The following is a 26,770-nucleotide window of genomic DNA, read 5'->3' as shown; positions in this document are numbered from 1 at the left end:
ATCCAAATGCAAATTACCTTGTGTTTTCATATAAACAGGAGGTACTTTAAAATGCTTTTTAATTGGAACCCTGCACATTTCTACTGAAAACCTTGCTTCCACAGAATATCATTTTCACCTAGGCTATTAATTAGCATTGTGTGCTATAAAGAGTGAATAGTACATTTTAGTAAAATAAAGTCAGCCATGATAATTATACACAACTTTGTTATTTATTTATTATGCAAAGTCTCTTTCAAAAGAAACTGGAAATTGCTAGGAAAGTCATTTAAACAAAGTTTCTAATTTCTACTCTGCTAAAAATTCATTGTGCACGCTTTCTTCTCTAAAATGAGAAGAATGTACCATCTGCAATATATGCAGTTTTATCAAATGAGCATGGCTCAGTTATATTGCAGTATATTGGAAACCATGACTCACTTGTGAAGGATGACAAATGTCTTATGTAAATATGACAGACATAATAATAATATGTTGGTGTTTTTAAAAGAGAACACTCACTGAGCAGTGCATTCAGATTCAGACATTCAAAGTGCTTCTGCTCCTTCCTCTCATCACTGCACTTCACAGTTTTTATAGGTACTACTGCTCTCCATGAAGTAGAGCTCACTCAGCAGCCTTTACCCCCTACAGATTATAACTGTCATTTTATACTTCATTATAAGTTATACACAAAAGTACATAACAAAGTAAAGCATGAAAAGTGGAAATGTTATTTTCCCTACTGCTTTATCATTACATTAAAGCTGTGAGGAAATAACAGGGTTTAACTTCAGGAAAAAGTTATTCTGTTTATGTTGGAGAATCTGGCATATTCTGCTTGCGTTCTTTGTGAGCTTAAGAGCTGTGCCGTGCAATTTACATTGTACTCTTCCCAACTGGTCAAACAGTCATCATAGCTATGACCAAAGCTGTATTAAAAACATATTTTTCATTCCTTCACGAAAATTCTTTAAATCTAGAGCACTTTAATAAAAAAAAAAAAAAAAAGCCAGACTGGCCTCATGCACCATGACTAGTCCCTCTCCCAGCTACCTGGCTATCCCATGGTGAGAGCATTCAAAGGTCTCTGCATTCTTTTCTTCTTATTTGTCAGTCCTGTTGCTGTCTCGTAGTAGCATGCTGTCATGTAGTGAAAGGAGAACACTTCATCTGTTATGCAAATCCAGCCTCTAACATCCAGGCTTAACATGAATTTTAGTGTCTAAATGTACCAAATGTTAAAGTCTACAAAATCAACTACACCCTTCTGTCTTTACTTGATTAAAAGTTAGGCATCTAGGCACGAGGTAGAATGAATCAATCTCTTATTTTATAAAGTTAAAAATCAAAGGTGAATTCTCTCATGTAAGACTTGAAGTCTACCATAGTTTTAAATACAATACAGGTATTATTTTGGAGTTTTATAGAATGCACATTCCACCAAAACAAAGTTAATTTAGAGAATAACTCTATAAGACATTCAGTGTCTTAGCAATTGTCTGAAAATACATGAGGAGGATTTTTTTTTCTTGAAGGCTATCGTGTAAAAATTGGTAATTCAGAAAAACTTGGAGAAAAAAAATTATAGCTCAGAGGAGTTAATATTCAAGCCCACCTTCTTTTAACATAAATACATAATAACAATCACACTTAAAAAGCAAAAGACAAAAGCAAACGTATCCAAAAATAAAATCCTTTGACAAGAAAACTACATTGCACTCTGAGTTTTCTCCTGGGTGGGACCAGATAAAGAACAAATGAAATACGGCAGATATTAGTCACATTACTTATTACGCCTACAGCAACAATTCAGACATATGGATGACAAGGTTGGTAAAAGACACCAAATAGAAATGATACCGTGCTTGTTAGTCTGAAACAAATTGGTTAACACCAAAAATCAAACGCATTGCCTGGTTTTGTACAGACAGGGGATGTTATGATAGAAACTGCAGCAGTATTGTTCACCATGTCAGCATTGGCTACTAAAAGTGAACAGTTTGAGCAAAATCAGGCTAAAGTACAAGATTATTCCCTTGACAACAAGAGATTATCAAGTTACTTTTTTTTTTTTTTCTGTAGACTAAATACTTTTTTCAGTTCTTCCCTATAAAAGCAGGATCTGCTTGAATAAGGAGTAATGGGCAATACAGCCATCCCACTTCTGCCAAACACATGTTGTTTGCAGCATACAACAGATTGATTTATCTCTTTGTGGGAATTATCTTCAGACGATAAATCCACATGAAGGGAAACAACTGCATTCAGTCAAACCCTTTGACTTAACCCTAACATTCCTTTAGCTTCCGTAAGTAATAGGTGTTGTCTCTTCGCAGTGTACGAAAGAAGGGTAACTATTTCCCTTTCCTTGTTACCATTACAAAGAGATATTCTATGAAAGTAACTTCTATTCTGTTTTTCATTAATTATTGCCTTTCTTATATAGTGTCCCTTACTGTATATTGTATTATTCAAAGTGTGAGGCATGTGATCTTTTGCAAAAATACAGTTCTTCCTAATCAACTCTAAAATATTTTCATGTTATTTAGTGATGGAAATTTAAAAAAAAAAAGTGTGGCAGATGAGGTGTTTGCAATAGGGTGACAAAAGATGTATTTTGCTCTCCGATATGCTCAGGACTTTATCTTGATTATACGATGAATGAAACTACTTAATACTGTTACAGATTTTTTTAGGAGGAAGTTTTTCAATCAGAGGGTGGTGACACTGGAACAAGTTGCCCAAGGAGGTTGTGGATGCTCCGTCCCTGGAGGCATTCAAGGCCAGGCTGGATGTGGCTCTGGGCAGCCTGGTCTGGTGGTTAGCAACCCTGCATGTAGCGGGGGGTTGAAACTAGATGATCGTTGTGGTCCTTTTCAACCCAGGCCATTATGATTCTATGATTTGTTTGAATAATTTTTCACAAAACACGATTATGTCAGCCGCAGATAATTACAAATCTATGATGGCTTTATTTTCTCCAAACTCAGTGAAATCTATTAGAGCAGACCTAGGGAACATTTTCTTACTTAGGAGTCATTTGTTGTTGTTGTTGTTGTTTTCCAGTTGTTTCTGCAGTCTAAAACAAGTCACTTTAGAATGAAATACCTTTACAATTTTTGTATGTGAAATCAAGATGCATATCGCATTATAGGCTTCAAATGATGAGTTTATCAGAAGCAAAAGAAGTTGCTTCCTTTCCGGTGCTTTGTCATTTTCTTTTGCCCTCCTCAAAAATTGATATAGCTGCAGTCCTGCCCGAAGGTATTATAACCAAATTTTTTTGAGAGGTGAGAGAAAAGAGAATCTTTGTGCAGTAGTAGCAAAAGTACAACAAATTTTGCATAGATACACATGGAACTGTACTACTTCAGGCCAAAGCAGGGTGCAGTACACAAGTGAGGTACCAGGAGAAATACTTCATTGTTATCTGTCTTGAGGTACTCTCTTTTAACTCCTCCAATTAGACTTCTAGTAGACTTCCCAAATACATGTTTTGGGGCATTTGATTTCTGAGGTTCTGTTACCTAAGTCTGTGTCTATGATAGAAAGTGGTTTAAAGCTGTGGACTCACAGACATGTTACCTGGTGGACAATATGCTTTTGGCATGGGTTGTTCATAACATCTGTTGATCTTTACAAAATCAAGTCCTGCGAAGTGTGAAACATGTATGCCAATGTTCTGGGGAACCAAGACAGCACAGCTCTTGAGAAACACGGCATCATTCACAAGCGTTCAGGAAGACAGTCTTATTTAGGTGTTAGGTGGGAGGAACATGATACCCACGTTGGGTTGACATTTCTGAGACTGTGCTTTTATGTGCAAAGAATATAGTATGCAGTGGGCATATGCTAATAAGCAGATGCAAAGTTTATTCTATGTTGCTGTGAATAACCTGAGGAGAAACTTTGAGCAGTTCATTCTCTCACAAACATTTGAATTGCTTCTTGGAAAGAGTGGTTTGTCAGTCAGTATTTCTGAGTCTTTGACCCTTCCTTTCATCCAGTAGATCAGTGGAAAAAATGAGAAATACATGTGGTTGAATTGGAGAAATCTAATTCCAGATTTTCTTCCCATTAAATAGTTGAGTAGAAAGTGAAAGCTGAAGTGGCAGTGACCATAAAAAGCAGCTAGAAGACAAGCCTGGCTCTGCAACTCGTAGGAGAAGGAAAGGTAATTATGTGGTCCAGAAAATGTTTAGAAATAGAGAACTTTGATGTTTCACATCAGAGCAACAATAAATAGAGACAACGAACTCACCTTTTCCCTAGTATTGGTATTTTCCACCTCATCTTCCCACACACTTAGAATGGGTTTTGTGGTGGGAGAATCCATTATGTAATCTACAGATGTTCTACATTCTTTAAAATGTAAACTTAAAAATGAACAATAATACAACATCATCTCACAAGGACAAAAAATTAGTCTGTTCTTTAATGTTTCTTGGATGATGGCAGCCCCCCTCGAAGAGGCCTACATGTTCTGCCTTGCCTGCTAATGCACACTCAGCTGTGTCTTACTCCTCATTAAAACCCAGCATTGTTATTTGTTAATAATTCTGGATTTGGCTCACAATGCCCGTGTTATAAACATTTAGAAATATGGATGGCATATTGAAACACTGACAGATTCTCAGGAGGGTCAGGGCTACTGGCGCCTCTATAATGAAGTCACACGCTGTTAAACACTTTTTCCCTGAACCGAAGAAGAAAACAAAGCAGTTAAACTGCTAGACCATTTTCCAGCAGCATTAATCCATTTCAAACCACTCCTAACCATAGTAAATCACAGGTCTGTGGGAAAATGAACTGCCTAAAGGTTCACCTCAGGCTATTTAGCCGACAAACAAGTTGCTGACTATTGGCAACAATGGGTGGTTGGGAATTACTGCTCAATTTAATTGTAATTACTTATTTTGCTCTGTCCTCTTTGCACTAGTTGAGAGTCTACATCATGGCAAACTCCAGAACAAAATACATTACCAAGGTGCTGCTGGAGATTGACACTGAAGGTGTTGAAAGTTTATTTAAGCAATCTGTTTTACTTCCTGGAGGAAAGTGAGTGAAACCTCTTTGGCTGGGAAAGCATGGAAAGGGAAGAACTCTCTAAACAAGTTTGCTCTGACATGGTCATTTTACTCTGTAGAAATTCATCCACATGTTAAAACATCCAGAATTTTCAGTTTAACTGTGCCTCAACTCTAATACAAAATAGAGGAGCTAGAACTTTACCCATGAGATACGGTATGTTAATAAGAGTAAGATAGCAAAATGATGAATCCATAGGGCAGCAAATGTGCTATTCTGGCTGTCAATCTGATTTGAAAGGCAATTGTCAGTATGTTGTGATTATATCACACTTATAAATGTTCTTTTCACAGTCTAATGTAACACTTGCTAAATTCAGGTCTACGTTTCCAGGTAAATTCAAAATTTCATCTGTAATCATTATGGGAACTGTTAATAAGCCCCAAAGAGGTAATATGTAAATAATTATAGTTGTTTTTATCAATCGTGGTCAATTTAGTTGGCTAAAATGTTCTAGTGTTATTTGCTGCCAATATTAATGTTTATCCATGCAATTCTCTAGTTGTATTCATTATACACATATTAATTGAAAAAATCAGAGATGAAAATTCAAGATCATATGAACAAGGTGTATTTGTGCAATCATTCGCTCCTGAAAAAATTGATAAAATGTGGGCCTGGTAAATTTTAAAAAGGTATGATGTACAGAAAAGTATTTTTTGTTTCTAAACAAGAAAAAACCACAACTTCACTTTCTGACTTAGGCCAAAAAAAGATAATGTTTAAGGATACAGCAAAATTCAGAAGTATTCAAGTATGTGTCAGGAACGTGCAAAATACTGGTATGGAATTTCCTTGTTATACTTAAGCATTGTTTTAATCCCTACCAGATAGTATCACAAGGCTTTATTCTGTGGAGAGGTAACTGTGGAAAGGCTACAAGCAGGATAGATGTTAGCCTACTGTGGTATATCCTGTACTTTCTCTTGCCTCTCAGAGAGGGAACACTGAACTGAAAATACTGCAAGTTTAGTAAGACATTGGAATTCTTTCAGTTCCTATAGTGCATCAGCACTCAAAATGAATCCACTGTAGATCTCCCAGGCAGCCTGAAGCTGAAGAGCTTGAGGCCTGACTCCTGATGACATATTGCCCTTAAACTTAGCAAACAGTTGTTATTATAAAAGATTACAAAGACTTATGAAGTACTGTGGCTTTCCACGCTAATAGATGTTCCATCTCTACATCATTGGATATAAGAATGATTCTTTTGTAAACTAGAGAAATTTATTCAAGTACTTTTTAAAGGTGTAGAGGAAAGGAGTTCAATAGAAAAAAATTTGTATAGAAGTAGCTTTTTTTTCTTTCCTTTGAGATAATCCAGCTTTTCATAGAAACACAGAAGCGGTTTGCCCTCTCTTATTTTTGTTAATCAGTTGTGTTTGTGCATTTTAATTCTGATTTCTAAAGAAATGAGGAATTGCCACGGATAGCGTCCTAATCAGATTGTTCTCAAGCAGGGAAGCACGACAGTACTCAATATGAGTGATCAAGCTTCACTTTATTGCTGCACACACAGGGTTTATATATGGTTCCAATACACATGTGTTCCCTTACTATTGGAGCACAAGGTGGGCGGCTAGGTGGGCTGCCTAGCTTCAACTAATGCTCAGCCAGCATTCACACCTATGCCGCTGAGCTCATCCACTTATCTGCCCCCACACATCCACAGAGCACAGCTGTGGATGTGGGCCTGCTGTTTACATGCTGCCCCAAGGATGTTGTGTCTCCCATCTTAACTCCGAATATTTTCTCATGGGTATGCACTCTATGCTGCCGCACCAGCTATGCTTGTACACAGTCTCATGTCCGCCCTGCTCTCGCAGCCATCTGCCAACAAGGAATTATACAAGGTATTCAGAAAAGGAAGAAGAAGTTATTTTACTAAGCAGTGTTGCTATCTTGACTATTACTTCTACTGTTTGTAAGAACAAACCACATTAACTTAAGGTTACTTTAAAAACAAACAAATCAAAGGGATTCTTTAAAGATATTGAGCTTGAAATCAAGGTCCGATTGATCTCTCTGCTATTTACAGATACAATAATCCTTGTCATTTGCAAAAAGATTACCCCCCCCCAATTACTGTCATGTTTACCTGATGATGTATATTAAGTAGTTCATTTTATTATTGTAATATGGGAAGAGAGACATATTGAACACTTTACTCAAGACACGAAGAACAGAGTGGAGTAAAGAAGCCTATAAACATTGTTCCTACTTGGATAACCTTTTAACTAACCAAGCTGGCTTTTCAAACTTCGTTGTCTGTGGCTTAAAAATTTAAATCCTATTTTAAAGAGTGAAATCTTATAATTCAAGTTAAGTTCAAATACAGTCAGGACTATGAATCCATCCCCATCAGAGATATCAAGAAATGAACTTCAGATGCTGCTCTCCTGTTTGAGGTTATTCCTCTTCCCAAGTGGGTAACATATTTGGTGTTAACAGCTCACCATTGGTACTCTTGCCTGTCCAAACTGGGTACAGAAAACTAGCCAATCTTTAGAAGGGATATCATGTTTCTCTCTGCTTCCCCTAAAACATATGCATGATGATCTACACACGTGCAGTAAGTCTGCTGTGTACAGCAGATACATCCAGAGTCATTCTTCCTTTGCCTAGCAGAATAACTAGCAGCTAAGGTCAAAGTCCTGCTCCTACCTTCTAGTGTATCCATTACTGATTCTGTAGAAAATTCCGAAACTTGCAGGAGAAAATGAGCAGCTGCTTTGGTTCCAGTTTGGAAATGGATACGGAGCTGAGGAACTCTTGGCCTCATTGTCTCTTGTTACCACCCTCAGCACCCAAGCTGGTGGAACGCAACCCAGAAAGGGAAGTGAACTTGGCGAGGAAGAAGCTTAACCAGCCCTGGCAGGAATTCATAGTAGTGGTGACACAGTCTCAGTTTAATCCTGAAAATTAAATACTGAAGTCATTCCTTACCTCTTGTTCATGGAAACATTAGCTAACGACAGAAATGTCCAAACAACTATTATTTGAAAGACAAAAATTCTACTGCGATTCTGTGCTACTTTACACATCCAGAATCCAACCAAATCTTTTTCATATCTTCTGAGCAGTTCAGTAATAGCCTATTTTTCATCCTGTTTATGTATTTCTGAGCAATCCCTGACATCAGAAATAAGATGCTTGATCCAAAAGTAATGCCTCTAATATGATTATGTTGGTTGACAACATCAGAGGCAGATGTTGGTGGTATGGCAGTGGAGATTGGACCTTCCCACCAATGTTCAATTACATGTTGTTGCTGTGTGACCAATGGCAGTCGGGGGGCAGTCTGACAGAATGGCATCTGACATAGAAACATGTATGAGCATGCATGCTCTTGTTCATCATTGGTGAAAATACATACTTAATGGTGGAGTCTATGTTGAAAAATAAAGTTTTGTAGCTGAGAATGTGCTCTGTCAAACAGTGTTATTGTGCTCTTTTTGTATGTTGCAGTTTCCATGGAAATAAATAGGAGGCATTACCTTCAGAAAAACCTCTATAAAATTGCTGCAGAAGAAAAAGCTTAGATAGAGCTGCTGTGAACATAAAAATCTCCTAGGGTGGCTGTTCTTCAGCCAGTTTTGTGGATTGTAGGGATTTTAGGGAAATCCAGATAAGCCTATGAACTTATGTACGGTTATCTGAATCTTACTTGCAAAATTTTTGCAGTTCATCCATTAGCATAATGAATCCTGTGGGATGATAGTGGACTCTGTAAAACATTAGCTGCTTTCCCAGTTTCATAATGTTAAGGCTAATAAGTATTGTTAGATATTGTAACACACCATTTGCCTGCCTGAAATGTGTTATTTATGTGAATACATCTGAAACATACAATATGTCTGAGGAACTAAATCAAAACTAACCAGGAGTTTACAAAGAGCAGCTTAAACTCAGGGCTGAGTGGGGCAGTGAATTTTAAAGTGATTTCTTAAATCTGTATTTGTCTAAATATAATGATAGACGTGAAGATGACAATGGGAGATTTGTGTGAAAAGAAGCCTATGATTTAATATCCTTCCTTGAAGAATAAAAAGCAAATTTATTTTTTTCCTCAGAGAGAAATGATGTAAGAGCAGTTGTAAATCAACTTCAAAATACTGGATGCTATTTCTCTTTTTTGCAGTCTTTCAGAAGTATGTGCTCCCATCTGGGAAAGTTAATACAGGCATCTGTTTACTCTTTTTTAGAGATACTGATATATGAAGAGACTGTGTGGGAGATGGCTTTTGTTTATTTGTTTGTATTCATTTCAGTATGAAGGAGGTAAATTTTAAAAATTCATTTTATTATTTTATAAAATTGTTGCAGTGTTTCATTTTCTTTGAAGCTCTACTGTTTTTACTTACCTGATTCTTTGCAGTTTTTAAATGTTTGTTTTAAGTTTCACTTTTTTTTTTTAGAGAAAAAAAAATGAGAGGAGTAACCATTTTGGATTTTAACATAAAAGAGAAAGATGTAGATGAAGAAAAAGAGAAACTTATAAGAATTATAAGAGAGGAAGAAAGAGGAGGAGAAATTAATAGTTCTCAGTGATTTTCCCAGCCTTGTATGATGATGCTTTTATTCCCACTTGATCATAGACAGAAACAACAACAACAAAATGTAGATTATGAAGCATGGACCATTTTTACCTATTAAATATGAGGCTATCCTTAAGAAGGGCCTCCTTACTGATGGCTTTGAGTGTAGTAATTAAAAACTGAATCCTTTTTGTAGTGCCTGAAGCAACCACTCCTGTAGTGAGTGGGATCTCTACACTGACTTTAATCAGAGCTGGATCAGACCCATGAGCCACACCAATTACGTTCCTACTGGCAGGTAAACTGACATGTCTGTCTGCATAAACGACTCAAATGATGCCTCATCCTTGAAAATAACCAAACACTGTGTATCCGAATCTTAAGTCTAATGATGTTCTTTCATTGGATTAGTATTGTGTCCGAACATCAGCCATTACAAATGAGGCAGTAAATGAGGCCTCCTGTATACTTGGTCCAGTACTAACAAATAGAAACATGGATGAGGTAGTTATTTAATAAACAGGGTAATAAGTAGGTAATAAATAGGGCATGGTGAATGCCATGTAATACGTTGTTGACCTATCCTTGTAACATCTATTTTTCCTTGAACTTTGACTTGAAATTCTTCTGATTTTGATATTTTATCAACACTCATCTGAGCATTTCTAGTGCCAAACATAAACATAGAACGAGGATGAAGACAGGGATACTATCAGAGGATTTAATTAAATGTAAATACATATTAACTAATTTTTTATTCATTTTTTTTCCAGAGGTGCGGAGAAATCTCATTTGATAGCCCTGACCAGAATGCCAAATGTGTTCGCATGCTAGGTAAGAGTCTTTTCCCCTTTTGGTAATAAGAATTCTGTGGAAGTAAGTTTAATTGGAGATTTCTTCTCAAAGGTACATGATAAGGACTGTGGTGATTCACACTGGCATTTATACAGCTCATCCATATGTGATCCTCATTAATTTATTCTTTACAGCGAATTTTCTATTACTTAAAGTACATATATTCCAGTAGTGCCCAACAATGGAGATTAAAATACAGCTGTACCAACGCTGTAATTGTAACCTTTGATGTACTCGATTCCAGAACTCATAATTAAAAAGCTAAAAATCTCTGTAATTGAGCCAAATTTTAGAAATCACCCTGGGGAAAATGTTAACTTTTGCAGACTGCATAGCTTTAATATGAAGGACAGATTATGTGCTTTGAAAACAAGTATTAATTTCACAAATATTTATCCAAAGCCCCTAGGACAGGAGACAGGCCTTAAGCTGCATCAATCAGCAAAATTCTCACCATTGTGATTCTACAGATTTGCACTAGTGTAGCAGTTTGCTCATCATTTAGAAAAAAAAAAAAAGAAAAAAGATAATATTGAGCAGAGCAAAAGTGTCTATTCTTTGAAAACAATGCAGAAATGTTCTGCTATGCTTCATTAATTTCCATGACTAATTTTATTGTATTTGCTTGTTTCATCTACAATGCTAGCCAGTAGTATCACAGCAAAAATCAACAGTAAGTGTCTAAAAATCTAAAAGAGATTTTTTGCTAAGAAAAAAAAAAAAGAATCATGAAACATTTGCAAGATTAGGCTTTAAATCCGAAGACCTCTCACCAGCCAGGGCTGAGATAAATATATGTGGTAAATTAAAGCATTGCATCTAAAAACACGATGACTGAAATAGTCACAATTATAAAAACTGCAACTGGTAATGTCTAGGAATGTAATTCCCATCTGGGTGCATGGCTGTGTTCTGTAATAACAGATTATGTGGTTTCTTGTTTATATTCATTAAATCCTATTGTCACAATTGACTGTAATTGCTGCAGAGGAAATCTGTCATGCTTATAGTGTACAGATCCCAGTAGATGAACTGATACAGTGGACCATAATGACCTGTTACAACAATGATCTGTGGTTAGAGGTTGTTAATGGCACAAGCTGACAGAAAAGATACTTTTGTGATCTCTTATCATGCCAATTATAATATACAGCTTAAATACTGTGGAGTGCAGAATACTTTCGTTCTAAGGAGTATATATCCATGCAAATGTTATTAATCATTAGAAGGAAAAAAAAATGAAGAAAAAAAGAAGAGATTAAGAAGCTGTATTACCTAAAGATGAAAGTCTTCTGCATGAGTCTCTTGTCATTTGTTTTGGCATTTTTATAACAACACATATTGTAGTTAGGCATCATCCTTAGTGCAAATGACTCTTTAGGAGCAGTAAACAGAAGATGTTTCTCCATTAGCTATATTCATATCTATGTTGACTAGTACGTGAACATGCAAGAATTTATTGTATGCTGTAAAGAAACTGCTAGGGATGTAAAAATGACTCTACAGTGTCTTGTCAAAGGTATGACTAGTCCAGGGACTTTCCCAGAGATGGTATCTCTTGTGTTTTAAAGTATCTCTCCTGTTATTAGCGTGCATCAGTGTCTCTAAGAAGTTAAGGACCTTAGTATCCTATATAATATAGGGTATTATATTTCATCCCAAGATATCTCAAATCATGTACAGTGCTGAGGTTATTCTAAGTGCAAGAGTATGCTCCGCAACTGGCTTTATAAGTGGTATGGGAAACAGAACTTTCATTGCATATTTGTTCAGAGGGCAGCTACTAGAGACTAACTTCACTGTCTTGATTTATCCATGAAACGCTTGTGTTTCTGGTAGAGCCACAGAGCCGTAAGACCACTCCATATTTGCAACTGTATGGTATCAAGTAGTATGTTAGAGTGATATTAGCTAATTTTGTCAGAAAAGATTTGTATCTGGGTTATGCTACTGCCTCTGGGTTTGTTTCAAATTTAAAGATTTTTGGAACAACAGTAGGGTTGCTACTATGATTCCAAATTCCTTGAGATTATGGATTGACATGGATTATGAGGATGAGGTTCTCTTTACTTAAAGTTTGAGGAAAAAGAGGTTTACAGTGAAAATCTTATTCTATTCCTATCCTCCCCACTGCAAAACAGGAAACAATAGAGAAATGCTGAAATGTTTGCAATGGCTACAGTGAAAGTAGGTGATTTTACAATGAACTGACTTGATATTGCTTCACCCGAAATTAAGATCTGTTGACTCTTATCATTTTGTCTCCTCTTTTAGTTCTAGAGTGATGGATGCTTCTTATCTATGTGTGAAAAATTACTTTAACAAACAAATTAGTTACTTTAATGTGCTTCCTGAGGATATAGTAGGTAATGACTATTTTTGTGCCCAGGATATGCTTATTATCAGTGTAATTTCATGTACTCCAGTTTTTACAGAATATGATGCATTCCATCTTACATTTTATATTGCATTTGTTTATTTTCATTTTGTGTGTTGTACTAGTTAAAGCAATACAACTTCTGTAACTGTTGCAGAAGTTGATCAGTGGCCCACATTAGCCTTTTGAAGACCAATATTCAAATCCTAAATCTGTCACAGATTACATAGGTTTCTTGCTTGTAACGTTGGCTAAATCTTTAAATGTCGCCATATATTCATTGTCCTTTGAAAAAAAAAGAGAAGTGCGTCTTTCAATTGTGGGAGGGTAGTTGGGCACTAGAATAGGCTCCCCAGGGCAATGGTCACAGCATCAAACCTGGCAGAGTCCAAGAAGCATTTGGACAGTGCTCTCAGACATAGGGTTTGAAATTTTGGGTGGTTCTGTGTGGAGCTGGGATTTGGACTTAGTGATTCTGATGGGTTCCTTCCAACTCGGGATATTCTGTGGTACTGTGAAATTTATGAATACAGCAAGAAGCTGAGGTACTGTGGTAATCCAGTTCATAAGAATATTGCACTGGCAGTACAACTGTGCTGTCAGAAATTTTTCTTGAAGCTCCAAGTCTATCTGAAGCCACTGGTAGCTCATCGGCATTTCTAATGGAAGGTAGAAAATCTACAGTATTCTGCCAAAATTGGAGCTGTTATCCAAGTTAGTGAGAGCATTCAACTATGACAAAATTGAGAGAGAATGATGAACTGAATGTGAAAAATATTTTGCATTATGTTGCATTCTGGAAATGAGAACCCTGGCCTCTCCATGCCCTTTACTTATAATGATACTGATTTAAAAAAATAATAAAAAAAGAGGTAGTTAGCACAAAAAAAAAAAGTGAGAAAACAGCAGGATAGTAGGGTACTCTCCATGTGCTTATTATCTATGAATATGAAATAAGATAGAAGGGGACAAACTCTTCAGTGGGATCTGTTGTGATAGGTCAAGGGGAAATAGTTTCAAAGTAAAAAAGGGTAAATTTAGACTGGATAAAAAGTAGAAGTTCTTTACAATAAGAGTGATGAGGCACAGAACAGATGCCCAGAGAGGTGGTGGATGTCCCATCCTTGGAAACATTCAATGTCAGGCTGGAGGGGGCTCTGAGCAACCTGATTTAACTGTAGGTGTCCCTGTACACTGCAGGGGAGTTGGACTGGATGACTTTTACAGGTCCCTTCTAACTCAAACAGTTCTATAATGATTCTGTGATTCTCTGGTGAGCAGAAAAAGAACTATTCCTCATCCTGGAGGGCTCACTGGTATTTTCAATGGCACAACCTGTGGTTAGTTTTTCCGTTATGTAGACAAACATACTCTGGGCTCAGACATAATCCAGTGTTGTATCCTGCAGAGATAATTGGGTTAGTTTGTGAAAATTACTGGTTGGATGCCTAAGCTAATTAACTCTGCAGAGAAAAATTTCATCCTAGCTTGGAAGAATCCAAAGTTAAGGCAATTTAATCAGTTCTTGCATCTTAACTAGCTCATCCAAAGTTAAATCAGTAACCTCTACATGACAGAGCACCCAATTTTATGAATTCATCCTGGAAGGAATAACATTCTTATATCACTCTCTAGGATTGGTACAGAAGGTAACTGCTAGTTCTGGAATATTTATAATGGTGAAACTTACAGTGCTCATAGTAACTTTGTGTTTTGCTCTGAGTCTTATAGTATGCTATCATTTATTGTTCTAATGCTGTACTTATTTTAATATGGTGTGAAAACATAAGAAACATAGCGTGTACTCCAGAAATGACCCTTGGAAAAGATTATCTTAAAAGGGAAATTAGACATCTGAGAGATAGGTATTATTGTTAAGTTGCCTGGCTTTCTAACCTTGGGATTCATAGTCTACAGAAGTGGTCAGCTAATATATTTTCCTGCAAGGTGTAAAGATTTTTTTTTCCATCCATCTATTATGGTAAAGAAATAAAAATGTTGATCACATTGCTCTCCTAAAGCACAGCGGTCACCTCATTCATGTCAATTTGTTGTTGATATATGGCATTATCTTGACCTAGTAAGTAATTTCTTTTACTACTCATATTTACATTTTGCATAAATGTCTGCTGACTAGAAGAGAAACTTGAGTGTATAAGCAAATAGCGGTTTATATCAGATACAGATACCCTTATATTTGCAGTATAGAAAGTAAATAGGTGCACTCATAACACATGCAAAAACTTTATCTCATCAGTTTTAATCCATTCAGCCTTACTCATAATAATGAAGAGAAGAGGAAGGAGGATAAAAGCATAATGAGTATGTTATTCTAGTGAGCAGTCTTTCACTGTCAGATTTGGTCTTTACTCCTTACTGGGTAGATACTGAAGAGGTTGTGTATCAGTTAACTCTCCTGTCTGCAGCAGTTTTTCTAGGAGAAATGTGAATTTCTCTCATTAAGGAGCTAGGTATTAAGTTGAATACATAAGCTTACCAGGCCTCTCAACTTCTCATGGCATACGTTGAGGTGTTTTCTTTTCATTATTGTAAATTCCATACAAATAGGAATAATGTGGGTGAGTTTGGTTTCCCTTTTGGTGTAGCTTTAATCCTTGAAAAGTTGAAAGTTGAATCCTTGTTTGGAATAAAATTTCCACGCAAACAGTCATTTAAAATTTATCCAAAAGCAAATAAACAAACAAACAAAAAAAATTAATTAAAAAAAAAAAAAAAAAGGGGTTGACACTTTTTTACTCCCAGACTACTGAAACATAGCTTAGTTTCTTTGGTACTACAAATATTTTGTATTCCAGAGAGGTGCCTAACTCACCTCCAACAAATAATGGTTGTGGTATGTGAAGAAATCAGAATTTGGCCATGAGATGAGTTTGATGGATTCAGCTTCAGTGGTGGCGGCACTTTGCCCGTAGCAGAAAACTGCCACACATTTGAACAGAGTTGGCAGCTACAGCTTAAGAGAGAGACGTTACTGGAACAACAGTGTTGAAAGCTAGAACTGAGGGGTACTGGCAAGGCTCTGGCTGACTGACCTCTGGCTTACATAACCACTGAGCTCACCTTTGCTGAAAAATAATCAGATCTATTCAAATTTGCTTTGAGAAACTTAATCAGGTAAATAACCATATAATGAGTGGGGAAAAATAAAAATTGAACAATATTAGTGTCAATTTGCACTGAAAAGGAAGAAGGAAGAGAAACAAGACAGCTAATGGAATAGTTCTGCAGTGGTGGAAGTCTACAGCTTTGAAAGCTCTTCAGCTCTTACTGACATGGTGTGAAATGTGACCCTATATCTCTTGTATGCACAAAACTTCTGCATGAGCAATGGTGTTCTAAATAGCCAAATATACGAACTATTTATAACCCAGTCATTCAAAGACTTACACATGCACTTGACCTTATGCAGACTACATATGCTATCTATGCAAATGCAAACAAGCACATAAATTAATCATTGTAAAATTTCACTATGTTATCAGGAAAGGGCCTAAATCTTCAGCAATTTACAAGAAATCTTTACTTGTTGCTGTACTGCCTATTGGGATTATTCAGAACTTTACAGTGGAGTATGGAAACTTAAGTGCTCTGCTCCAAGGGTTTCAATTCCATAAGCAGCTTGCAAGACAACTGTCTATTTTTGACATCTTGTTAATGAAGAGAAATTAAACACAAAAGCCCATGCTAAGAGCTTTTCACTCGTATTTTATAAAGTAACTGACATAGTCTCTCTACCAGCAGTTTATTAGGATGAAAACAGTATGGTGTAGGTAAGCTCTCTGGAACAGCAGTTCTTCTTCAGTTGAGTAGACAAAAGGTAGAAATTTTCATATATTGTTACAATATATGAACACATTTTACAAATAAGACAGCTAATGATCTTGCAGTTATGCTTATAAACACATTCAGAAAGGGGTACATCTGTGACCTTATGACCATCAAAATGGAGGCTGGTTGCTCCCTCATGCCACTTAAGGCCCTCTCCTTCAGTTAATTGTCCATTCCAGAAGTGCAGCACATGCTGTATCTCACCTGCACTCTTCAGGAGCATGCAGTATTTGTTCAGTACAATGGTACAGAGAAGGCCAGAGGCCCCATGCATCAGCCCATGCTTTCTCTGGAAGGCCCCAGTCGAGATACCTGGCTGCCTACGTTTGTAGCTTGGAGACATAAAGTGGCAAATGGGTGGGCATGAGGCTGCAACAGAGACTCCTTTGTCAAGGAGTTGACAGTGTACACATGCCATCATTGTACTGCTTCATCACTGTGTTGTGGTTTTATGCTAAACAAGTAGGAACTCTTTGTCTCTGTTGTCATGAGATTTATTCCCCAAACCATAAAGAACATAAATATCATGCCTATTAAAAAATATCACAAATAAAATAAGCTGAAAATCCCGATATCCTTAACATACTTTTAAAAAGTTTTCTAGTACCAACTTATTATTTCAGTAATTTTGACTTAATTACTATGCTAGGTAATTATGCAGCCTTGTTGCTGAGTGACAGTGACCACCTGTTTATCCTATTCTGTCCTGTAAATCAGATCAGGCTTAAACCACTTGTCCTGACAGTATTACAGCTTTCACAAGGGTACTGAAGGAGACAAAAACTGGCACTAGCATTTTTTGTAGACATAGAAAACTTTTTTTTATGTTTAATATTTTTTTCCTATCACTCAAATTCTATCTTGAGCTATATACACTTTTATTCTATGTCTGAGCTTGAGGGCTGACATGGGACCTGATGGGAACACAATTATAAGGAAATCATGTATTAGGATTGACACTGATTATGCTATATAAACATATCATTATGGCCATCTGCAGAACAGATAGTATCGAAAAAACCCATTCATTGGGGCCACAGGATTCAGTTGAGATGCTAAAGTTCAAGAGACAATTACAAAACCTTACTCCCCTCCAACTAAAAACGCTCCAAATCTCTGACCCTTAAGCTTCTCTTTCTGTCAAAAAGACTGAGAATCACTTGGCTGAGAATCTCACCAGCTATCACACTGGTAAACACATGGGTTTGTAAGGCTGGTTCAGCAGCTGCACTTCTAGCAAACATTAGCAAATTTAGAGCAGTATAAAGCCAAGCCATACATCGCTTTTCATCCAACGCATGCTGCAGACAGAGGGATTGCATGCTGCTTCCTGCTTATTTAACAATGCAATGAAATGTAAGCTTTGGATTCTGGACTTTCATCACTTTTAAGTGGCTAAAACCATTTTCTATCTTACCCACCAAGCTAAAGGCAGAACAGGCTGGGTTAAGCTGAGTATAGCTCCAGGAGGTTAGGTAGTAGGCCTATGACCTGCATTCTGCCTAGAGAACTACGTGTGTGTAACACAGGAGAAATCCTAAATTTTGTTTCTGAAACCCTCCCTTTTTTCTTTTTAACTAAGTATTACTTGGAGAAAGTGGAGGAACAGTTGCTTGACTAATTTACTGAAGATGATCTCATATCATATTTCATGGTATTTGTCACATGAGTTATTGCTAATCTCCTGTTGGAAAAAAGATTTCAAGTGAGTATTCAGTCTGCTACCTCACAGTTTGATTTTTCTCGTGCCTAATCTCATCACTAAACATGGACTGCATTCATGTATTTTCCCATCTTTTTTGTACAAACTCTTATGAGTAGGATGTGTTTACCCAAAGAACTTGCTGTCCAGAAAAGTGCCATGACTAATATTGCTGTGCTAATGCTGTCTCACAAAATGGGAATGAGGGCAAGGAACAGTAAAGATTTTACTGAGACCAGACTCGCCCTCAGTTTTGCAACCAGCCATGCTATTGCAATTGAAGAGGTATGATAATATACCCAGATCTAGAATTTCCAGACTTTGATTTAAATTGTTCAAATTTATATTCTGTGGTTTGAGCTCATTTCTAGCAATTAATCTTCATTTATTTAATTATTACTTGGTGTACATTGTAATTTCACAGTCTCTGCAATTTTCTACAGATTACTATGTAGCTGTAATTTATGTCTGAGAAAGCCATGAAGTTCCTGTGCTTGTAAACTGTCAGTTCCTGGCTGTAAATGTTTCTAAACTTCTCAGCCTAGGATACGTTTTCCTCTGTTCTTCTCTGTTCTATATTGCAAAAGCTGTCTCATGGTCTTTTGAAATTTAAAAAAAATAAAAAAAAAAAAAAGATCTGAAATGTTAGTAATTCACCTTTTTTTTTTTTTTGCTGAGAACTGGGAATATATGATTTATAACCTTTTTCTCTCACCTTTAATATGATAAAGAAGAAGCTACAGAATCAAACACCTAATATTCTTTGACCTTGCTGTCTAGGTAACTAGCTTGCTTTGATGGATTAAGCTTCCTTTATCTGTTTTATAAAATAATGATTTCTAATCTACATCTTATACATGTTGTATTTCTCAAAGCATTAAGTTGATCTCTTAGATAATCCCTTGATTATCAAACTACTTAAGCACATATTTACTTACTCTCACTGAAGCCAAAATATGCATAGGCTGAAAAATGTTCCTGTGCCAGGATAGGTCACAGTGTCTAGCACCAATCTGATTCAAACACTTAAGGCTCTGGACTCATGAAATCATGGAATGTGATTCTGGATATTATGAAAACTCCATTTAACAACAAGAAATGGAATTCCTGAACCTCAAATGCCTATGTCAAGAGATGACTCTCTTTCTTGCAGCAAAATTCAGAGAGGGTTCCTACTGTATTTCCCTTATAGGGCTTTCCTCTCAATGCTCATGAAAAAATACTGAAGATAGTTGCAATCTGACAAATCTATTAAAATCCTTTAAAATTCTATTGTCAGGAAGAATGAGTAAGAGGTACTTTTCTGTGCTTTCCTTCAGTACCTTAAGACTCAGCTCACTGCAAAGCAAATGTCTAAAACTTGTTCAGTGAAACCTTTTGAGAAAGTGTCTGGTTATCCCCACTGTCTTCAAAGGAAGCTGAACTGTGGATGCATGAAGTTAGGGAAAATTAATCTTACTCCCGAAATACAAACTTTGTTTTTTCTAGTGTAGTGTTTACGAAATGTTTGGATTTGGAGATTAAATTCAGTCATTATTACAAAAAATATGTTTTTTTTTAACTTTCATGCTGTTCTAAATACAAATGTTATTGCATGGTAACATTTTTAAGGATAGTGCTTCATATACTCTCATTGTGTAGAGAGTGTCTACTTTAGTGTTTTAGATGGTATTCCAGTTTACTGCAGCCTTTGGTTTGCATCACAGAACAGTTTCTGCATACACAAACTTGTTTCATTTCACATGAATCAGAGCAAACCACATGCTCTACAAGTGCATCTGGTGCATTCTAGTTGCTACTAGACATTTAGTCCATGAGAATATGTTAGAAATAGTCTAAACTAAATCCTCCAAAGCATACCCAGTGCAAACACTGTGTCCTCACACCAGCTGTTGGACTCCACAGGCCTGTTCTTGTTTGTGCTGCTTGCTTCTGCAAACCTTGCCAGAGAACAAAACCAGTTGTGACTTCAACCCATCAGCTGGTCCAATACACTAATTTCCATACCCATACCCCCATGGTGCCCTCAGGACTACTCAGGCCATTCAGTTAAGGTTTAACTGACAACCCAGAGAATGTAGAAGATAAATTGTAATTTAAGTAGATTGTAAACACCTCTTTTCCCAGATACTGTTTGCTTGCTTCCAGCACGCGTGCCATCCACTGATACACGTAATCTGAAACCTAATAGGTGTTCATCTTATCTGAAATGAGGAAAAGTTTATACAGAACGGCAAACGGGATATAATATTTTGTGAAATACTATCATTATTGAAACTTTAGGTGAAATGTCTTTTAAGTGTATGTCAGGACTTCACATGAAGTTTGTAGATGAATACAGAGAAAATTTAATTTAACACTTAATACAGATGAATTAATAATATTCCAGATCTTTGTTTTGACATGAAATGATGAAATTCTCACATTTTATTCATGCATATACAAGATGTAAATTAACATTGTAGTATCTTTTTAGTTTATTACAGACAGTGCTAATGAAAGGAACTCAGAAATACTGGCATCACATGCTTAATTAGTAGAAATTTCCTTGTAAGCAAGGATAAATGGTCTTTAAATCCATTTCTCCATCCAAGAATAAAGTGAGTAGTATAACAACATCAAATTTGTACAGCATTATCATAACAAGAAATATATTACCAGAATGACAGGAGAGGTTTATTTTTGGTGTCTTTCAGCTGGTTGTATAAAAGTTTCTAAAGACAAGTCCTGCAGATTTAAGTATTTTTTTTTCTTGTTGTTCTTTTTAGATACTATTTGAAATTATTAACATCATCTTTAAAATAATCTGCTAATAATCTGAACTGTAGTTTGTGTTTTTATGGAAGTAGGAAGATCTATTTGTAGTTAAAGTACCTGGCTGGGCTCTTCATCAAATCCCAGAATGTCCTGGCAATTAGATCATTGGGATAGGCATTTATCAAGGCTGGGCAATACACTCAGCCATTCTGTATATGTTCAGTGAAAACTGTCATGCAACTGCTCCTATGGAAGGAACTGGGAGGTTGCAAAACTAAGGAGTAGTATGAATTATTTGAGTACTCTGTTAGTAACTATACGATGCAGCATTGATAGCAGCTACTGGCAGAACTCTGCTAGAAAGGAAGATGAATGGGCAGATGCTCCATTGTAATTTCTTTTTATCAGCAGAGAGCGTAACACAGGCATTAATCTACTGGTTTAATCAGAGGTAATACTATGTCCAGGGAGCTACAACTTCCAAGGCACAAGTGGAATTGCTGTCATTGTACATTTGTCCTAAAAGGCTTTTTAGGCAAGTGCGTGTCACAATATTTTAGAAACCAAAAGATCTTGAGTTCATATGACTTTTATTATTAACATATTTCTCTTTTCTTAAGAAGAAGGAATGGAAGCATCATAAATCATGATGTCTAATCCCGTTTATTTTTTGTTGTTTGAGAATAACAGTCAGGGCTTTTGAAGCTTGTGTATTATTTGTTTCATCAGGGAAATGACATTATAATAACACTCAGAACAATTTGGTGAAAAAAAATCTGTTCTTTTTGCATATTTTTATTTTAATCTAATCCAATTTCTCTGTGTCATGAAGGAATCTGTGTTTGGTTTCAGCAGAACCATCTTAGATACAGCAGTTACTTCAAATTGTGCAGCTCATTGAGACAAAACAAAAAGTCTCTTGATAATTGATGACTGAATAAACAAAGAGGAAACTAAAGGCAGATGTGTGCTGGAAAGCTTTTGGAAATCCTAGGACAGGATGGGGGAGAGTTTGATTTTGTTTTTAATCAGAAGCACCACAATTCATTGGCATTTTTTGTTCTTAATCTGTGTTGGAGAAGGCATTGTTGATGTCAAATTTTAAGTGAATTTCCAGTAGTAAATCTAGGAGAGTTTTAGGTTGGCAGCTGTGCAGACTTGAGTTCTCCCTCTGCAAAACAGACTCTGAAGAGGGAACAGCATAAATCCCTCTAATGCTGTCCTGCCAGAAAGCTTCTCCCTCAACATGGAAAGATCATCTGTAGGAATTACAAAACTGCTTGCACCTTCGCCCATCTGTTTTTTATATTCTTGCTGAAGCTGTCTGAAGAGTAATGAGATGTGTTGTGGATCTCATATTATGGGAACATTCTGCTTCCTCAGTCAAGCAACACAAGAAGAACAGGTCCACATAGGCAGGGACAATGATTCAGTTCCTGTCATTATTTCTTCTGCCCCTGTGCCCACTTCTCTTCTACTCAAAAGCTCGCCTGCTCTTGATAACACGTCCAAGCTGGCCGGAGAAATTGTATCTTCAGAAACAGATGACAAAAGTTGTCTTGTTGAAATTTAATTGTGTAATCGCTTTTCAGTTAAAAAAAAAAAAAAAAGAAAATTTGATACATATATGCACTAACTTCTAGTGGAAAACCTTTGGCCAGTAACAAGGTTTAGATTCAGAAAAGTGCTAGGCCATTCTTCAGATGTGGTCACTGGAAGTCTGTGTGCATCTGTCTTTATGTGAATTACTCTAGCACATGGCAGGAGCCCTTGGTGCCACCTCACAGCAGGCACTGTTTGGCTGAATCACGTCAGTCACACAGGAAAACAGGATAATGAGATAGATGCACTAAAGCTCACCTGAGGAATTCCTCTGGCATCTCTAAGTCACATTTTTACCAGGTGAAAACTGTTATTTTGTTTTGGGAAAAAAATGATCATTAATTTGCTCTAACGAATAATCCCTGCAGAATTAAAAAAAAAAAAAAAACTGACAAAATTATTTTGTAGCCCAAACCTCAGTTTTCTACCATGTTTCTTTCTTAGTAAGTCATTTACATAAATGCAATGACCTAGCTTTGTGGCAATAACTTCCCTGACATCAAATAAGATGGAGTTGGTTTAACACATGCAGGGATGATGTAATGGTAATTATGAAGTTGATGTACAAAGTGCCCACATCAGTCTAGATCTGTGCTATTGTGTAGTTTGTGAGTGTCTTGCTGGCACAGGAGCTGGTTGCTAGACAATACATGAAACTGTGCTCTTAACATCCTGTGTTCACTTATGATGCTGTGGCATACATTTTGTGACATAAACTACTATGGTACTCTTAAAGAGGACTACTTCAACTGTAAAATAAGTAACTTGGTCTTTTATTTTCTTCAGTTGTTGGTGCAATGCGTAGCGACATATCATTCTAAATCAGATTTAAAAGGGTAAAAGGCAAGAATGAAAGAGGGCTTTAGTCATCCTTCCCACCTTTTCAGATTGGTCAATGAGGCACCTTCTCCCACATTCCTGTGAGAGTGCTCCTGCACAAGCACTTGCCAGTTACCTTTTAATTATAATTAAAAATGTGTTTGCTTTTCATTAGCTTTGCCAAAGCCAGGCCATCAAAATCACTGCATCTGTTTCCATTTTCTCCCATCTTCATAAAGCTACAGTAAATGGCTGATGTGCGATGCAAGACTGCGTAGCAAGATTTCATAATTTCTCCTAGGGTAAATATCACATAAATTTATCTCTGAGTCCAGAGAAGTGCAAATTTTAATTCAAAGGGTGAACCGAAATACGTACCTATTAAATAAAGTAGAAACATTGTAATAACGAATTGGTAGGTTCTGTCTTCTGTAGTTATTAAACATTGAAATAGTCACTCTACTCCCGGTAGGGCTTGGAAAGAATCGGGATATAGCTTATCAGCCAATTAGGGAAAGAATATGAACAAACTAATGACAAAGTCCCTGTTCACTCCTGCATCACTGTAAATCTAGTTTAAATTTTAAAAAATAAATAAGAAATGGTAACTTTCAGAATTAGTCAATTGGTTTCAAGTAATTATTTTAAAAATAGCAGCCCAGTAAAACAAGTAAACAAAATATTTGAAGCCAAAATGCTGATTTCAAATTTGGAGAGGCATCATGTAAGGGGTAGGAAAAGAAAAATCAAAACATTTTCAGAAATCTGAATTTTAAATATCTATCATGCACTTTGCAAAAGCAGTTTTTTTGAATTATTTTTTTTTCCTCTGGCGGCATTGATAAATTCATGGTTGTTTTTGTACACCGCTGAGTTAGTTCACTGGACAAAAGTACCCCATGGGTTGGTTATTTTACTGTAGGTGTTATTTAACAAGCATAAAAGTTGCAATGAGTCACATCCAGGTTGGATGTTGTTATGGGCAGCTTGGTCCAGTGGTTGGCGACCCCCCGCACATAGCAGGGAGGTTGAAACCAGATGATCATTGTGGTCCTTTTCAACCCAGGCCATTCTAAATAAAAGTTTAAGAGCGAGTTTAAAAGACAAAAATAAATGAAGTTTAAAAATTACTGTAAAATCTGTCTCAATTAAAATCCCACATTATTGAAAAAGCATTGCTATACTGTGGTATCCAAACCCAGAGTACCCATAACATTGTGTAACAAATTGCAAGAGCAGTCTGTGAAGCCTGCACAAAATCCCTGCTTCCCTGCATAATAACCATGATGCTACATAGCCATTGTGCTCTTGCACGCACATTTGCCACAAACTATGAATTCCTTTTTGCTCAATGCGACAACGTCAGCAAAAACGTCAGCAGGGAGCAGACAGGGATTTCCTGCTCAACTCACGTAATGCTGCAGGTAAGGCACTCTGCTGGGAAGTACAAGTTGTGGAAAAGGAGTACTCCCTCAGACAGACAATAAAATTGAATCTGGCCCCCTTTGTTTCATGGATAATTAATGAAAATGCCAGACTGCTTTGCAAATTCCATGCAGTTTTATTATTTTATTAAGAAAAGGCACTTGTTTTTATGAAGGCAGTGCACCTTTTTTCCTGGTTGTATTTTTCCTGGTCACCGCTGGAGTCAGTGATGAGCTGCACCTTGTACCTGGCAAACACCAGCCAGACTGGACTGAACATAAGGAGACTCCAGCAGGTGCATGAATGTTTCCTGTCTGATGCAAGTAGGATCCAAATACAAGAGCAGCAGTAGTTTCTGAGATCTGCTTACGTTCCTATTTTTCAGACATCTACTGGATTTTCTGACTAAAAGTGTGCAAGCAAACAAGCAATTTTTACCAGGCACAATGCTGAAGCATTCTCAATGTCAAATCAAAGCTAAGTGAGAGTTTTCAGGGTCTTACCCTTGGATTTAGGCACAAAATCCTATCAGGAATTCCTAAATCACTTTTTAGGAACATTTTTCTGATGTGGTCCTTAATGTTTTGATGGCCTCTGTCGCGTTCTTACATTCAGTAAGAAACAGATAAGTCTCATTTGCAATAAGCATGCATAGCAGCTGCTTCAGATCATCAACAGTCTTTAATTATTAATAAAAGTTTTATTAATCATTAGTCAAATGGCTGGGAAGATCATTTTTCTTTCTAGTTGTAGATGTTTTTAATGCAATAACCCAAAATTTAAACCATATTAAATGCAAATCCCATTATAATTTGCACATTATAAAGCTAAATAGCTAAATACACAGTTTAGTGAATTATTCTTTCTGTTGAAGAATATCCTGAAAATTTATTTCATGAAATTTGTGTCTTGTTCTTCCACTATAAAAACTGCCCTGATTCTATCACAGTACAAAAATGTTACTGGACAGACTTCATTCACGTTATCGTCTAATCCATTCTTATCAAACATTTTAATGATAACATCTGCTGTTTTAATAACAATTTTCAGTCTTTATTACTTATGAGACCTAGGGCTAATCAGACATGTAACGTTTCACTGTATTTGAGAGTGAATGAACCCAGCATATAAAAGACTTTTTTTTCCCAGTGCAAGATATTTCAGCCTTTGTACTTTGCAGATAGTATTAGGAAGAACTTGGAATTAAATCAGAGCAAATCAGAAATATGCACTGAGACTTCCTATATGTATCTTCTGGTTTGTCTCTCAGAGGAGAACTTGCCCCTGCATTCCGCAGCTACATTATCATATGCTATAAAGGAAGAAGTGCAATGAATGCAGTCAGCTTATTCCCCCCAGGAGTTCCCTCTGGTAGAGTATGTCAAAGTACTCCCAGCCATCAGACTGTCAGGTCTGCTCAGATGTTTTGGAAGACAGTGTGCTCTGAATGAGAATGCAACAATAGTAGGCTGACTTTTCAGCAGCCAGCTCTCAGATAAACAGATAACTCAGATAAACAGTCTTCTTGAGGTAAGAAATGACACATATCAGAGGTTCCTGCCTTAGACGCCAAGGTTATTCGTCATGTAATTGGATATTGTTGGAGAAAACCATAATTAACCCAGATTTAAAGGCACAAGGCCATCTAGTGATTATATGTGGTCAAAGATAATCATTCTCTGCTGAATCCACTTTCATCTTTCCTATTCATTTACCTTTAAGAGATGTGACCTAACCAGATCTTGCTTAAACAAAGCTGTGATTTCCTGGCTTGGT

The 26,770-nt window shown here is 36.6% G+C and overlaps 1 long non-coding RNA gene across 3 annotated transcripts in view; it reads left to right on the top strand.

Annotated features, from left to right (window-relative positions):
- The window catches only part of LOC104909763, an 82,434-nt gene that overhangs the window by 42,614 nt on the left and 13,050 nt on the right, over window positions 1-26,770 (top strand). For all 3 annotated transcript variants that reach the window (XR_004158913.1, XR_004158914.1, XR_004158915.1), the window contains exon 3: window positions 10,382-10,442. This is a non-coding gene — a long non-coding RNA (uncharacterized LOC104909763). The remainder of the gene's footprint in view (window positions 1-10,381; window positions 10,443-26,770) is intronic.

Source organism: Meleagris gallopavo, chromosome 2 (assembly GCF_000146605.3).
Source record: "Meleagris gallopavo isolate NT-WF06-2002-E0010 breed Aviagen turkey brand Nicholas breeding stock chromosome 2, Turkey_5.1, whole genome shotgun sequence".
Taxonomy (NCBI): domain Eukaryota; kingdom Metazoa; phylum Chordata; class Aves; order Galliformes; family Phasianidae; genus Meleagris; species Meleagris gallopavo.
Note: the sequence above shows the minus strand (reverse complement) of the source record. Positions and strands in the feature narration are given on the sequence as shown.